This window comes from Sminthopsis crassicaudata, chromosome 3 (assembly GCF_048593235.1).
Source record: "Sminthopsis crassicaudata isolate SCR6 chromosome 3, ASM4859323v1, whole genome shotgun sequence".
NCBI lineage: Eukaryota > Metazoa > Chordata > Mammalia > Dasyuromorphia > Dasyuridae > Sminthopsis > Sminthopsis crassicaudata.
This window is the reverse complement of record NC_133619.1, coordinates 85,098,755-85,117,154: the sequence shown is the minus strand read 5'-3', so window position 1 is coordinate 85,117,154 and position 18,400 is coordinate 85,098,755. Positions and strand designations below refer to the sequence as shown.

General features: G+C 34.1%; 1 pseudogene; it reads left to right on the top strand.

The window, feature by feature from the left end:
- The window catches only part of LOC141561887 (E3 ubiquitin-protein ligase KCMF1-like), a 76,275-nt pseudogene that overhangs the window by 18,515 nt on the left and 39,360 nt on the right, over positions 1–18,400 (top strand).

Here is an 18,400-nt window from a genome sequence, read left to right as displayed (position 1 = left end):
TCCATATAACACAAGTGGGCTGTTTTTCATAATAAAAACCGATGTTCACAATTAAAATAGTGGATAAACTATCCCAAATATTGGCAGGAATAAGTTGTTTTAAAAAAATGGTTGCAAGGATCTATTACTTTATATAGCTCAAATTACTAGTTGACTTAGATCAAAATGGATTGAAAAAATATAAAGCAGTTTCCAAAGGTTAAATGTGATTATTCAAATAACTCTAATAAGTTTTTTTGATAATACTCACCAGCTAGTGATACAACCTTGGGCAAGTTACTTAACCCTGTTTGCCTTAGTTTTCTCATCTGTAAAATGAGCTGGAAAAGGAAATGGCAAATTACACCAGGATCTTTGCCAAGAAAACCCCAAATGACATCTTGAAGAGTCAGATATAACTTAACAACAACTAAACAACAACAATCCCTCCTTAACATGAGTTTTAATTACAGCAATTGAAATTGAGGGATAGACTTGAATGTACAGAGGGAGTTTATCTCTTGGGGGCAGGAAGAGATAGCAAACACAAATAGAAGAGAAAAGTATACTAACTCTGTGCTTCCATTCCATGACACTGTTAGCTCTGTGTCCCTCCAAGTATTTGTAGCATTTCCCAATTAAGGGAATGCAAATAGAATTGTATCCTACTAAGGTGAGAGAGATGTTTGATAGGCATGAATAATGTAATATTATAGTCTCAGAAAAATTAAATGGAAGCATGACCCACAAAACCTTTCAAAAGAAGGTTCACAAAAGACTTTCTAAAATAGATTTTTGACTGGAAAAAAGGTAGGGGATTCCTATAGTAAGAGAAAGAGGTAACAAATAGACATCCCTTATTCTGAGATTCTTATGAAATATATAGGGAACTAGAATAAGGGTCCTAGAATGTTGAGAGGATATCACCTGTGTAGGATTTAGATGAAAAGTTTCATGAGATGGACAAGAATGGATGGATTCCAATTAAAATCACTGGAGGGGGTGCCCAAATTAGTGAAATCACAATCATCACCAATATATGCAAATCCACAAACTTACTTTTTATTTCTTCCTGAATTCTTAACCTATTTGCCCTTGGCAAACTATTTGTCTCTCATAGATGCCCTTGGCAGGCAGTCTGATGAAGCCTATGAACCCCTTTTCTAATAATGTTTTTTAAATGCATAAAATAAAATACAGAGGATTAAAAATGAATCATCAGTAAGTATTTATTAAGTACCTACTTTATACCAGGCACTATGCTAATTATGATGAAATAGTTATCAAAATATTTTTAAATAAGTTCACATATCCCAGAATAACAACTTTTGCTTTAGGTCATTAATAAAGCTGTCAGAAATGATGGTTTAATGGCAATCCCAGTAGCTTAAAGCACCATTAAAAAACTCTTTGTATTCATATATCTTCTTTGTTCAAATTTTTGAAAGTTATTATTTTTTAAAAAGTATATGTGTCAAGATGGAAGGGTGAGATTAAATAATTTATCTATGATCACAGAGGTAGTATCACAGGAAGAATCAAATTCAGGTCTTTCTTGACTCAAGTTCAAGTAATTATTTCACTATGCTGCTTCCATTTCTTAAAATTGCTTCATTTATCTCATCTTAGTCCCTAAAGATGCTATTTATTTCCTTCCCTCCCTCATACCACTATTTACGTGAAGCAATACCAGTCAGAGGACTGAGGACAGCTGGTTAAACTTGGTTCACATTCTACTTGGCAATATGCTCTTCAGTAATAACAACAATAATAGCAGCTAACATTTATATGATGAATTAAAGTAACGAAGCCCTCTATATATTTTATTTAATTTAATTCTCACAACAAACCCCATTTGCCTCAGTCTCCTCATCTGTAAAATGAACTGGAGAAGAAAATGGCAAATTATTCCAGTATCTTTGCCAAGAACTCCCCAAACAGAGTCATGAAAAATAAGACACAATTGAAAAACAACTGAACAATAACAATAAGGTGCTATTTAATAATGGCACCATATTATGCAAATGAAGAAACTGAGACAGATTGAGGTTAGGTGACTTGTCCAGAGTTCACACAGCTAATATCTGAAACAGAATTTGAATTCAGATCTTCCTGAATACAAGTTTAGTATTCAATCCAAACTGCTAATAATTTACCTGATAAATTAGTAACTTTCCCCCTCAATTTTCTCATTTCCATATTTTGACTTGTTCTAGGATCATAATATTTATATAATATCTCCCTGAGATTTGGTAAGGACACAAAAATTAATGTTTTCAAAGTATTTTGCCACTCTGGCTTGATCCATTAAACTGTATAGTTTTTCTAGGTCATAATTATGTGTGCATATATGTGTGCACCTTTTTGCTTTCCCTTTAATTGTGTGGATTTTAATCATTCTGCAGCTCTGAGTAATTTCAGTCATGAGTTCCTATTTGACCATCCTGAAAAGTATCCTTAAAATCCTTCCCAGGTGACTAGAAGTATAACTGATGTGACTGTACACCTGAGAGAGTGGTATTCATCAAGTATTAAAGAGTTATTTTATGAAAAGACCTTCCCAATAATTTTTCAATAGGGCAATTATAGTCAAGGCCAAAAACCACCATGGACTTGCCAATTCTATTGTTGTGAAGGGTCACTGAACTATTATGGTCACCAAATATAGTGACTCAGGTAAATTTCCACTCAGCTAAATTTTCCCACACTTACAAGAAAACAATGTCATTTCTCATGATAGACAAACATAAAGATTTCAGAGGGAATAGCCTATCAAGTTACAATGCCTATGAGCCAGCTGTTTCTTCACTGTATCATATTCTTCCCCAAATACAGCCGCAGGCTCTTTTGGAATCCTTGGAGTAAAGCTCCTGGATAAAGCTGAAGCACATTATGTACATGAAGTTCTTAGACACCTTATTGCTACACCTGAAAAGGCAATTGATTTAGTTTGCTAAAACCTGTACTTATGTATCCTACATTTGAATTGCCAGGATATAGAATTAATTTTGTATCAAATACAGAATATTGTTCATTTTGTATCAAGTATAAAATATTATAGCATATATCTACTAACTGGCATGAGGGTTAAGGAATAAATTTGAAAAATCCAAATCCTTATATGTGAGATTTTATCTTAATAAGACGATAAAACTTGGAATAGGAAGGGACCTCAGAGGTCTACCACTGCTCATTTCACAAATGAGAAAAAGGAAGCCCATAGAGGAAAAATGAACTAGACCGGGTTACATAGAAAGTAAACCTCAGAGGAAGGATTTAACCTCAGCCCCATGATCCTAGATCCAGTGGGGTTTTTGCTGTAAATGTAAGGGACATGTCTGCTATTTTCAGATAATTTGCCATAAGGTAACTTCAAGAGCAGAGATAACCTCAGGTATATGCTACTGCACTATAAATTGATATTCTTCTAACCAAGAAGAATGACACATGACTGCCTCATCAAACAGCCATACCTCTAAGCTCTCAGATGGGTAATTTTTACTTTTATTAAATTAACTTATTTATTTTAAATTAAGACCTTGATATCCTAATCTAGGGATCAAATCAAAATTCCTAGAAGAGTTCCTAACTGAACCAGAATGATTCAGCAGCAGATTTTGGCCTTTTTTTTCTATCTTTTCTTGTCATCCACTGATCTGGATTTGATCCTATTGAAAATGGCCAAAGGTTGGAAATTTTCCTGGTTGGTGGTACCCTCTTTGTTGGGGAAGAAAGAAAAAGGCTAAGAAAAAAGGGAGTGGGAATAGTTATTAACATGCACACTCATAGCCATTCTGCCCTTTCCTGTAAGGGCTTTCAGCAGATCACTTTGGCATTTGTTTAAAGACTTTGATAATGATAGCCTATTGGGTTGCATGGTAGTTTTTCAATACCTTCATTTTTTTTTTTAATTACTTGTAACTGGAAGGTAGTGTTCCTTTAAGGCATCACCCCTTCACATGGAGCAGTTTATTACTGAGTTAAGAGCTTTGCTCAGGGTCCTTTAATAAATGACTAGGGGTCCTGAAGTAGTGGTTGTTTTTTTTTAATGTGTTAAATTGCAGCATACTAGAAAGATATGAATAACATAACTATTTTATGATTATAAGATAAATGTAATTTATCTGATAGTAGGCAGAAATGAGAATTTGGTTACTAACCATTATGAGCTAAAGTGGTATTATTTGCAGAGAAAATTCAGAACCTAAACTCAGAAAAAGATGAGATATAAAACGACAAATTTTAGAACTTAGGTAAGCTTAAAGATGAAAGTGATGAATATTACAATTGTTGTTAATGAGTAAGTCCCAACTGAACTTAGGAATAGCTAGGAAGCAGAGAATCAGAGAAGTCACCTAGTTTGGCTGAGACATTATCCCCTGTATGGTGTTAGTCAAGCATAGCATGTTGCTGTACTAAGCATCAACCAGTTTACTAGTGAAGACGCTTTTCAACATAGATGTTATGTTTGTCAAGGAATTTTTATAATGTTCCTGAGACAGAAAGAGGACACTAAAGTTTATAGTTCCATTATTGTTCTATAAATGATGAACAGACTGATTTCAGAAACGCCTAGAAAGACTTACATGAACTGATGCTAAGTGAAATGAGTAGAGGCAAGAGAACATTGTACACAGTAACAAGATTATGTGATGATGAACTACGATAGATGTGGTTCTTTTTTCAATAATGAAAATGAGGTGATTCAAAGCAATTCCAGTAGACTTGTGATGAAAAGTGCCATCCATTTCCAGAGAGAGAACTATAGAGACTGAATGTGGATCAAAGTATAGCATTTTCATTTTCTTTTTTAGTTGCTATTGTTTGCTTGTTTTATTTTCTTATTTTTTTTGCCCCTTTTGATCTGATTTTTCTTGCACAGAATAACAAATATAGAAAATATGTATAGAAGAATTATACATACCTAACTATATCAGATAGGTGAGGTGAGGAACAAGGGAAAGAGGAAGAAAAACTTGGAATACAAGGTTTTGCAAAGATGAATGTTGAATACTGTCTTTGTATGCATTTAAAAAAATAAAATACTGTTTAAAAATATAAAATTGACAGTTTCAGATCTGTGTGTTGCACTAAGAATATAACTCACTCATGACTTTTTTTTCTCTCATGTTATTTCCTTGCTAGGTATATATGTGTCCCATCCAACCCTTGTCCCTGATCCTGAGTGACTTGGTGAAAAAATATTACTCAGATTTATTTGTAAATTGTGATAACATTTTTTTAATTTTTGCATTTGATTTGCCATTGTAGCATAATTATTATTTCTTTTGCCTTATTGCCCCACTGTTAAGTAATCTGTGATGTGTAAGATCTGAAAAAATCATTATTGGAGATCCTGGTTTTGTGCAATTGGAAACATTTCAGTTGGGGCTCAAGGAAAAGTATCATTGATGAGGGGTCTGTATTGTCCTACAATATTTTATCTCTAGAATACTGAGGATTTGAGTGTAACCAAGTGGTGATGGTTTTTTTCTTGGAATCTAAATATGATAGTAGTATGAGAACAGGTTCTAGTAAGCAAAATAACCTGGAGAATGAGTAAGTGTTCATATGTTTTGTATGTAAGGTGTGAGTTACAATAAAGTGGATGTCTACCCCTTATATCAGTTACATAATATTGATTAATTCATGTATTTTATTCTAGTGTGTGGATAATGAACTTGAATCTCTTGAAAAGCTTTATTTATTAAACTATTTTGGTCATCTAGCAATCAGCTACTGGCAGTCATTCATCTCTTATAAAACTATTTTAAGTTTTAAAAATATGCAAAAATTTGTGATCTCAGCCAAAGGAAAAGGAAATCATTTTAATTCTATGCAAATGATTTCATTTAGATGACAAAAATTAAATAGCTGAATTCAGATTAAATGCAAGCATTTCCCAACCTTAATAGCTATTTTCTCTTTTAAAATTAGAGCTTATATGTCTGAGAGCCAAAATGGTGGAATAAACAATTAATTGTCATAACTTTCCCATATTCACCTATAGACAACCATAAAATAGGGGGCCCAAACAAATCCTGGAATGGCAGAACCAGCAGAAAGATGGGATGCAAAATCTTTTAGTCCCCAAATCTAGAAAATTGACAGGAAAGATCTGTCTCACTTGTTAAAAAGGATCACAGCTTAGGAAGGAATTGTTCCAGTGAGAACAACAAGCCCTATCGTCAGCAAACCACTGGTATATCCTTAGCTACAGTTCTCCTATCAACACTAAGACCCTGATATGTCTCAGCATAGCCAAGGAAGGGTAGACTCTATCTAGGAGAATCCTTGTGTGCTTCAGCATAACCCTGGGCAAGTAGGCACCTATCATTGGCCGGAATCCGTGTGTTTCAGGGTATTCCCAGGCAAACAGGTAGATTCCAGGACTACAAATGCGTAAGCAAACAGCCTGCCATAAATGTAGGGCTATGGGCTTCAGCATAGCCCTGGCAAACAGGCAGCTACCAACATCCAGACCACAAGGTGGATTAGGGTATCTCCAGGGAAACAGAGAATCCCACTAGCCTCAGTACTTGATATACCAACATTAGGACTCCAGCTCAGCACTAGGTAAGCTACCAGACCCCTACATCTGCCAGAGGCACCAGTCTCCTCTGCCTGACCCACTTAGTGTAATACCAGACACAGGGTTCCTTCATAGGCCTAAGGGCAGTATCAATGCAGTACCAGGTAAATAGCCAGGGGTTGCAGTCAATGGCACAACAAGCCTGAGACACTACTCCTTCCAATCTGGGAGCAAATATCAAATTTAAAAAAAGGAAAAAAGGCCAAAAAAGATGAGCAAAAACAACAACAACAACAAATCTGAGCATAGAAAGTTAGTATGGTGACAGGGAAGATCAAGATGCAATATTAGAAGAAACAACAATGTCAAAACACCTATAGATAAAACAATCACAAAAGGATCACATAGGACTTAGCAGCTGCAACATTTAAAGACTGGAGGTCACGGAACATGATGTTCCAGAAGGCAAAAGAGATAGGATTACAACTAAGAATCACTTTCCAGCAAATTTAAGCATAATACATCAAGTGAAAAAATGATCATTCAATGAAATAGGAAGATTTCAAGCTTTCATAATGAGAAAACCAGAATTAAAGCAAAAAATTTATTCTCTAATATCAAGATCCAAGAGAAGCATAAACATGTAAAAAGGGTAAAAAGAGGAAAAGGAAACATAAGGAAACATGGAAAGATGATACTTGTAATTCTTAAAAATTGTATCACTAATAGTACAGCTAGAAGAAATATATAGAGTAGATTAAGATATAAGTGAATTTGAGGAGGTAGCATAAAGATAACTAAGGAATGAGAAAAAGGAGAACACTGGTGCAAAAGGAAGAGAGTAGAATGGGGTAAATTATTTCACATGAAGAAATATGAAAAATCTATTACAGTAGAACAGAAGAACAGATGGGAAGGTAGATCATAAGCATTGCTTGAGCCTTACTTGCAATATTGGCTCAAGGAGAGAATAATATAGTTGAATGTAGAATCTATCTAACCCAACAGGAAAATAGAAGGGGAAAAAAATAAGTAAAGGTGGAGGGGGATGAAGGCATGGCTGACAGAAGGGAGAGCAGATCGAAGGAATAGACAGAAGCAAAAGACTGGTGAGGAGGGAAATGGTGAAAGTAGAGAAGACAAATAGATATCAAACTATGTTATAAAGCAATAATCAAAAGTATCTGATATTGAGTGAAAAATAGAGTGTAGACAAGTAGACATTCAAGGGTATGGGATTACAAGGGTATGGGATTCTGCTGAGAGGGAGTACTGAGGCTACCTCGACCTTTGATGCACAATAAGTTTTCTGCCACGTTGCAGAAACACCCTTGTTGAGTAAGGAGCATTGATTTGTGATTGTGGGAATAGGTGTAAGCTGAGGGTCACAGCCAGTGGCTACGTGAACAGGGATGGCTGAATAGGGCCTCTTGCCTGTGAGGGAGCTGCTGAATTGCTGGTTTGTCTCTCCTCCCATTGGTAGATTCCATGCATACACAATGCCCAGGAGCTGCTTCTCTGAATGGGATTGGGGATTGTCTACTGTTCACATTCTGATCATGCTTTCAAAAATGTCTATCAACAAGGCTGTACAGCATAATAAACTGGATCTCTTTTCACACCCTATGAGTCTCCTGCCTCATTCATCTCACCTCTGAGATCAAAGGGCTCATATGCCATGAGCTCTTAAAAGACCTCCACAACAGTACACAAGACACAGTGGTAAATGACCATGTTGGATAAACCTAAAGACCTGAGCCTTTGGGGTAAGAACTTGCTATTTGACAAAAACTGCTGGGAAAACTGAAAAAGAGTAAGACAAAAACTAGGTATAGACCAATATCTCATACTATATAGCAAGATAAGGTTCAAAGAGGTACATGCTTTAGACATAAAATGTGATACCATAAGCAAATTAGAAGAGCACAGAACAGCCTGCCTGTCAGATCTATAGAGAAGGGAAGAATTCATAACCAAACAATTTCAGAAATGAAGCATTACAAAATGTAAAATAAATATTTTGATTACATTAAAATAAAAAGCTTTTGTGCAGACAAAACTAATGCAATCAAGATTTAAAAGGAAAATAGAAAGCTGGGAAAAAATCTTTACTGCAAGTGTCTCTTATAAATGCTTCATTTCTCAAATATATAGAGAACGGAGTCAAATTTTTAAGAATACAAACTTTCATTCCTCAATTGATATGAACAGGAAGTCTTTGGCTGAAGAAAGCAAAACTATTAACATATGAAGAAATGCTCTAAATAATTTTTGGTTGGAGAAATGCAAACTAAAACAATTCTGCATACCTACCTATCAGATTGGCTAATGTGACAAAAAAAGAAAATGATGAATACTGGAGAAGATGTGGGGAAATTGGAACATTAATGCATTGTTGGCAAATTTGTGAACTGATCCAATTATTCTGGAGAGCAATTTGGAACCATGCAACCAAACTATGCATACTCTTTGTTCCAGCAATATCATTACTAGGTTTGTTTCCCAAAAAGACAATTAAATATTGAAAGGACACATGTACAAAAATAGTATAACAACTCTTTTCATGATGGCAAAATATTGGAAATTGAAGGATATTAATCAGTTGGGGAATGGCTGAACAAATTGTATATAAATGTAATGGAATATTATTGTTCAATAAAAAATAAAAAAGAGGCAGATTTCAGAAAAACCTTGAAAGATTTGTATGAACTGATGCAAAGTGAAAAGAACAGAACCAAGAAAACATTGTATATAGTATGGGCAACATTATGTGATGATCAAGTATGAATGACTCAGCTCTTAATAACACAATGATTCAAGACAAGTACAAAGTTGACTCAGGAAGGAAAATGATATCCACATCCAGGTAAAGAACTGATAGACTTTGAATGAAATGGAAGCATATTATTTTCACTTACTTTATTGTTTTATATGCTTTCCCATTTTATTTATAATTAATATGAAACTATGCTTAAAATGATAGTACATATATAACCTATATCAATTTGCCTACTATTCTAAGAAGAGGAAAGGAGAGGGAGGGATGAAGAAAAATATGGAACTCAAATCTTGTAAAAATAAATTCTAAAAATTGTCTTGACATGTAATTGGTAAACAATTAAAATATTAAAAATAAAATTGGAGCATACTATTCTATGGAGAAAAATTTTACACAGATGTATACACAACTGCATATATAAATTTAGTTAGTTAGTTAATTAGTTGGGAGGGTACTCCCAGTCTGGTTCTTACACCAATACAATTGGTGGTAAGTTTGACAACTCAATAATAACTTAAAGTTTTATTTTCCTGGGGCACAGGGATCCTAAGTAATGGTGACTCAGCTAATATTGGTCAATAGCAAGACTTGAATCTTCCTGAATCAAAGATTCTTTTCCCTCTATCTCTTGCTACTTCCCAACTATTGCAGAGACTGGCATAAAATGTTAATTCCTGTATTTATTGTCATACTTTCTCTGCTCTATGCCCTAATTCTTTCAGTTTTCTATAATGGATAGGATATTTCATTAATCCTCTGGAATCATGAATGGTAATTGTATTGATCACAAATAGATTAATACTGAAAAATCATTGGATCAAAGAACAAATATTAGAAATAATGGATAACTTCATTAAACATAATGATGAAGTAATATTCCAAAATTTGTGGGATATAGTCAAAGTAGTCTTTGGGGAAAATTTATAACTCTAACCATTTTTATTAACCAAAAGGGATCATCAATGGATTGTGAATCCAACTAAGAGTATTGAAAAACCACTAAATTATAAAACTTCTATTAAATTCCAAAACTGAAATTCTAAAAATAAATAAAAAACAATAAAATTTAAAACAAGATATGTATGATATTCAAATCACAAAATATTATCTAATTTAATTTTTTAAAGAAAAAGAACAACCAAATTACCAGTATCAAAAATTCACAATAAATATAAAAAGAGTGTTATTAAAAACCATTTTAACCAACTATGTATAAAGAAAACCAATAAATATTTCCAAATATAAAATAAGTAAATTTGTAAAAATATAAAACACTCAAATTAACAAAATAAGAAATAGGAAATTTAAATAACCTAATTTTCAGAGAAAGAAATTAAATAAGTCACACATGAACATTCAAAGAAAAAATTTCAGGAACAGATAAATTCTCAACTGTCTCTTAAGTATTCAAATATCAATTCCAATGTTACACCAAGGTCATCCACTGCATTCTGGGCCATCACTAGTCTTCTTAACTTTTGTCTTGCCACTGGACTTTAATGACTCTGGAAGAAAGACTGAGGCCAATGACTTTGTGCAACTCTGCCTTACTCAAATCCAATTAATTCTCAAGTCACAAGACCATTTAACCCTTTTTAACTACCTCCTGTGGTAATAGGCAAATGATGTAGCAGAAGATGCAGATACAATAGGAGCAGTCATCACAACCCTGTGCATAGGTATCTCACAGGGTTGTCCTCTTAGTGGACTGAAATAGCACTGGATTTTAGCAGTCCCCTGAATGTCTGAGCAGTCTTGTTAAAGGGCTACACTGCTTACCTTCTGGAATGAGGAAAAGGCTAGAAAAGTTACCTTAAAAATCATCTGTTTTACCCAATCTTGTCTTGCTTACCTGGCAGGTGAGGATCCCATCCTGTGGTCAAAATACCAAAAAAGTAAAAAAAACTTTTGTGATGATGCCATTCATAATCAGTACCTGGAATGCACACAAATTTAAGAACAATATGAAAATCTGAAAGATAAAGGTTCTTGTTGTGAGAAAACTCAGCAGGTGTCCCATCCACAAAGCAGCTTTGAATGAAACAAGGCTGGCAAATGAAGTCAAAGCTAGATACATGTTTTTCTGGAGTGGTATAGTGAAGGGGAGTGTTGTGAAACTTGTGTAGATTTTGCAATTAAAACTAACCTAGTTGGGACAGCTAGGTGGCACAGTGGATAAAACACCAGCCCTGAAGTCAGGAGGACCTGAGTTCATATTTTCCTAGCTGTGTGACCCTGGGCAAATCACTTAACCCTAATTGCCTCAGGGAAGAAAAAACCTAGTTAATAGGTTTGTGTGCCTCCCAAAAGGAGTGTGTGACAGACTCATGGTAATGCCATTGCCATTTGCAGGAACATGCTATGCCACCATTATCCAAGTGTATGATTCCACCATGATGAACCCTGATGAGGTCAAAGAAAAGTTTTATGAAAATCTGGAGACCCTGATAATTAATGTGCCAAAAGAGGACATCCTTATAATTTTGAGTAACTTTAACACTAGAGTAGGCACAGTTGATCAGAAATGGCAGAAAGTCCTTGGCAGGAATGGAATCAGAAATGGCAAAAGCAATGATGACTTGTTTCTGAAGACTTGTGCATTTCATGACCTTCTCATCACCAACATTGTCTTTAATTTTCCAAAATGCAATAAAACTTTATGTATGTATTCTCGTACCAAACAATGGCATTTAATAGAATATGCCATTGTAAGGAGAAAAAGATAGGATGCAAGAGTGATGAAGATAATATGTGGTGCATCATGTTCGACTGATATAACCTTGGTTATTTTCCAAGCTAAACATTCACATTCAACAAAAGTGGCAATCCCAAGGTAAAATGACTCCCAGAAGACTTAATGTCAACAGATTACAGTGCTTCTCTTGAGTGTGAACAGTTTGTTCCTAACTTGAAGGGAAAACTAAACCAATACACAATGTGCAACAGTTTAACAGAAAAGAAATAGGTAGCTTTCAGAGATTTGGTACACTGCATCACATTTTCTCATCTGGGACAGAACACTTATAAACATCAAGATTGGTTTGATGAAAATAATGGGGAAATTCAGAAGCTACTAAACAAAAAAATGAGAATTCCATAGGGTTTACCATCTCTTAGAAGGCAGGATCAAAAGTAAAGTGCAAGTGATTCTTAGATCAGTAAGAATGCAGATGAAATTCAGTTTTACACTGATGGTAACAATGAGCACTATCATCTGATGCCCTGAAAGCTATTTACCTTGGATTCACAGTTGGATACAATGTACCTTGACCCCAGCATAGTGATGTCATTTTGGTCCTCTTTGAGAATGAAGGACAACAACCAACCAACAGATAAACATGATTTTTCACCACCAAGTTAATTCCTCCCCATCTAGAGGTATGTTGAATATTCAGCAACAGACTTCCCCCTCCTCGAAATATGTATCTATGTGTATATATACATACATACATACATATATATATGTATGTATGTATGTACATATATATGTATAACCAAGATACATTTTAAAGTTTACTTATTAAATTAAATTAAATTAAAGTTTACATTATTAAAATGTCTGCCCATCACTTTCCTTTTTTCCCCCTGAGGCAATTGGGGTTAAGTGACTTGCCCAGGGTCACACATCTAGGAAGTGTTAAAAGTGTCTGAGATCACATTTGAACTCAGGTTATCCTGACTTCAGAGCTGACACTCTATTTATAGTATCACCTAGCTGCCTCACCCCATTGATTTCTCATGCATAGATACTACACAAAATGAATTAAGGTCTGATTTGGTGGCATTTACTTATTTCCCAGGTAAACTGAATCAACTCTCAAGAGCTAATACCAGCTGACTCCAGAACATCTGTCATCATCCCACTGGCCCTCCAGAAGTGTTATTTTTTACCTTGCAGAAAAGAACTCAATAGTTGGTGGTGGAGCTTGTGATCCAGAAGAATTTAATTAAAATCATGCTTGAATAATTACTACTTATGTGACCTTGGGCAAGTCATTTCTGTTTGCCTCAGTTTTCTCAACTGTAAAATGAAGATAATGAAAGCACCTAATCCCAGGTTTGTTTTGAGGATCAAATGAAGTAACATGTAAAGTTTTTTTGGCAAATTTAAAACACCACATAAAGGTATATTATTATTCTTAATATTATTATTGTTAGCAAGAAGGAAAAGAGATGGAGATAAGCCCTATTAAGACCTTTATAGGTACCCCACAATCAGCCAAAAAGCCTTTTCTTGACCACACAGTAAGACAGACTTCCCTTCAGTGTTATCACAAATTTCCTGAAGCAAGCTCACCAATTATACATCTTTGTATGATTGGTCTCTCTCCCTTCATTATACTATTACATTTTTGCCTATATACATTTTGATCTCCCCCCACAATAAAATAAAAGTTCCTGCAGAGCAGAGTCTTCAATAATGTCCTTGTATGCCCAGAATTTAATATGTTTGTTGTATAGTAGATTAGAACTTAATAAGTATATCTTGTCAACAAATCATAGATATTACAAATAATTTTATCAAAGAAAATGACAGCAATGAGATGGTATGCCAATATCTTAAAGCATAAAGCCAAATCAGTTATTAGGAGAAAAATTATATCTTTACGCATTTTCATTAACAAAAGAGAAAGAATAGAACAACAAATGGGCATGCAACTTAAAAAAACCTAAACAACAACAATTTTTTTTAAATTCCCAGCTAAATACAAAAAGAGAAATTCTGAAAATCAAAGATATACAAAAAATTAGCAACTTCCCCACTGAGTTGATTTAAAAATTAAAGTTCTTCAAACAAAAGTTTAATAGGGACAGCTAGGTAGTTCAGTGGATAGAGCACTGGCCCTGAAGTTAGGAGGACTGAAGTTCAAATCTGGTTTCAGATACTTAACACTTCCTAGCTGTGTGACCCGGGGCATGTCACTTAATCCCAATTATCTCAGAAAAAAAAGTTTAATAAACTGCTTCTTAATCTGAAAACAGAGAAGAAAGTGAAATTATGAATATTAAAATTTAAGAATCATAACAAATGAGGAAATGAAGGAAATTATTTTAAACTATTTTGCCCAATTACACACTAAAATTTAAAATGTAAACAAAATGGATGAATATTTACAAAACTATAAAATGCTCAGATCCATAGTTAGAAATGCAGGATTTAAATAATCCAATCTCATAAAAAATATAAAGGAAATCCTCCCCTCAAAAAAGCCTGGGACTATATATATATATATATATATATATATATATATATATTTTTTTTTTCTTTCATGCAGCTCTAGAAGGGTAATGTTAGTAATGTAGGTAAAAGGTTCCTATGTCCTGTACTAAAGAAGAACTTATAACTACAGGAACCACGAAGGATTCATAAAAATAATGGTGTCATTGACCAAGCACTATAGTAGCCTAAACATTATTAAACTGAGTTTAATATGTTATTAATGGGGAATACTTGTCAAGATAAAAATCAGTCATTGGATAGATTGACAGATACATGGTTAGAGAGATAAATAAAACTAACTAAATGTTTTACTAGTTGCTAGGTACTTGAATATAAATATGAGAAAACAAGATGATTTCTATTCTCACAAGTTTACATTCTAATGGGGTTTTATATATATATATATATATGAAACAAAGAGCTAGAAAGAAGAACCAATATGGAGGCTAAATTTATGACTCTTCAAGAAATGGCAACCCCAATGATAAACTTACCAAAGAGCAATTTCCAGGATGTTGTCATTCCAAGAAGGAAGAGAAAAGGGCTGCAGGCTCAATGGAGATAGAAGGAGTTCCTTTAAATGGGAGGAAGGTTAGGAGAAGGATTTTCAATACTGTTACTTAACATCAATAATAAAGTTAAGATCATGCAATCATAGGTTTTAGAGCATGAAAATACCTCAACAATCATCCAGGCCAAGCCTTTCATTTTAAGGATAAGAAAAGTGAGATCATGGTTGAACAAATTTTGGCACATGAAATGAATGTTATAAGAAATTATGAATATGATGATAGAGAAGTATGAAAAGAGCTACATAAACTGATTCAGAGTGAAATACACAGAACTAAGAAAACAATATGTACCATGATTACAAACAAAATGATTACATGATTACAAAATGAAATGAACACAAACTACAAAATTACAGAAAATGAATGTTACAAAATTACAAAGAACAAGCTTTGTCCCAAAGAAGAGACTTGAGAAATGTGAGAAGCTTACTCCTCCCAACTCCTTTGTAAAAGTGTGTATAGGTATGTATGGAAGTAGAGGTCTCATGATAATATCAGGTTTTTTTTTTCCATGTGCTAATCAAATGTCCTGAATATTGTTCTTGTTTCCCCTTTTCCTTCTTTTCCCTTTTCTTCCCTCTTTTCTTCCTCCTTCTTCTGAAATCATTGTTATAAGGGATGACTCAGTGTGAATGGGTTGAAGAAGCAATATAAGGGAAATTTAGGTGATATAAAAACAAGAAATATTAATTAAATTTATTCTTTAATTTATTCTTTCTTCATTTGAAAAATGAGGGATTTGAACAATATAGCCAGCCTCTGAGGTCTCTTTCAACTCTTTCAATGCTTGATCTGTAACTCTCAGTTAAATCATTTTTTCTAGAAGTGACTTTTCTTTTTCTTTTGAATTATTCTCCCTCCAGAGAAACACAATGAAGGCCCCACGAAAATATGTGCTCACTGTGTAATCTCTAGAGGTCTAAAAGTGCCTACCTTCCCCTGGACATCAGACAGTAAATACATTTCTCCTAGGGCCTTTGTTACATATCTCTGCAAGTAAATATCTACTATCCCTGAGGGACAATGTTAATCCTCTCCTGTTTGAGTCTTCTTTTCTTTGGGACAGGACTTTAAGAGACTTCAAAATATTGGGGAAGCCCATGTTCAGTGACCAGAGTGTGCCCAAAGCCAAGCTTAATAAGCCAGGGCAGTACTAAGGAGCAAAACTTCTTCTTTTTGAAACTGTATTTTTTTAAATTAATGGTTTTTATTTTCAAAACATATGCATAGGTAATTTTCAACATTTACCTTTGCAAAACCTTGTATTCCAAATTTTTTCCTTCCCTTCCCCCCACTTCCTCTCCTAGACTGCTAGTAATCCAATATATGTTAAATATGTGAAATATACATATTTCTACATTTATCATGCTGCACAAGAAAAATCAGATCAAAAAGGAAAAATATGAGAAAGAAAACAAAATGTAAGCAAGCATCATTCAATTCCCACAGTACTTTCTTTGGGTGCTGATGGCTTTCTCCATCACAAGACCATTGGAACTGATCTGAATCATCTCACTGTTGAAAAGAGACATCCATCAAAACTGATCATTGTATAATCTTGCTCTTGCCATATACAATGATCTCCTGGTTCTGCTCACTTCATTTAGCATCAGTTCGTGTCTCTCCAGGCCTCTCTGAAATCATCCTGCTGATTGTTTCTTATAGAATAATAATATTCCATTACATAACTTATTCAGCCATTCTCCAACTGATGGGCATCCATTCAGTTTCCAGTCTCTTGCCACTACAAAAAGGGCTGCCACAAACATTTTTGCACATGTGGTCCTTTTCCCTTTCTTATGATCTCCTTGAGATAGAGGTCAAATAGAGGCATGAGCAAAACTTCTTGATCCAAATGAGTAGAGGATCAGAATATTAGCCATGATAATGCAAACTGCATCAAGGCTCCAACTCACATAGAAGTTAATAGAACAAATGTTTCATAGCATCCACTTGAAGTTTGATCTCACTCTCCCCTGGGATCCAAGGTGGTAGATAGAAGATTATGATCCTGATTTGGGGAGATGTCTTTGTACTTCTGCTTTTAGCTATAATCTCTTTGGAAATATTTCTTTATAAATTCTAATTAATTGTTTATTCATGATATCTAGGAGCTATCAACTGGTTAAAATGATAAGAGCAGTGATAATTGATAATACTGATAATATTAGAAAGGTACTAATTGCTGATTGATATTGGAGGAACACACCAGAATGAGTGTCTGAGCCAATATTATTTTAAACATAACTACAACTCCTATAATGCAAAGCAGTAGAATTAGTCAGCCTTAAGGGGATCCAACTTGACAATGCAAATAAAGACTTCTAAAATCTATTAGACTAAAAATATTTTCTTGATCACAGATTTCTTTCTTAAGTATCTAGTGTCTGTTCTAAAATCAGATAGCTTTGGCTTTTTGTTTGTTTTTTCCCCTATTTTTAAAACCAAGGATTTCAACTCAAAGAGGAAAAGATTTTTATGGAAATAAAATTGGAGACCCTTGAGACACATAAAAAAGTTCATCCAGCATACCCCTTCCTCCCCTGCCCCCACATAGTTCAGGACAACTATACAATATCAGAACCTTCTCTAATATCCTAAAATGTTGGATTTCACTTTGAAAATATTGCCTCTGAAGTTTTTTGTCTTGGAACTCTAGCTTGCAGATTCTTGTTTGTTAATCCTTATTACTCATTAATCCTAGCAACAATAACATGGATATTCATCTTTATATGCACTGAAGAAAGAACAGAATGAAATCAGAAAGAAGGCAGTCACAGGATGGTAATAGGGGATTGGGAAGAATCAAAGTGAATTCTTCATAAACTCTGCTTTTCTTTCTAGTTTTATTTTAGGAGCATAATATAACTTCCATACAAATGTCCATTTGACACCTTTATTGCATCACCAGTCATGTAATAAGACAATGTAATTATTTACTTATTTCCTTGCCCCTCAAATCATAATTCTGTACCAGATTAATAAATTATATCATTGGATTCTGCCAATTGCAAATGTTTTAATTACTTTTTGACAAATCTAAGCTTGAACATGATTTTTTGTTGTTGGAGGGAGAAGGATGATATTTTTGTTCATGTTTCAAGATGAATATTCCCTCTTGAGGTGGTTCCAGCTTCTTTTCCAATATTTTTTTCTTGTCAAGTAGAGAAAATAGTACTGGTCTTAAAAGACTAGGTACAAAAAGTTGAATAATCTGATAAATACTATGAAAATTGGAAATTTCAAGGATGATGTAATGCGTAGAACAATGCTAAAATGAATTACCTCAAAAGTTGACTAGTCCATCCTTTCTTTTA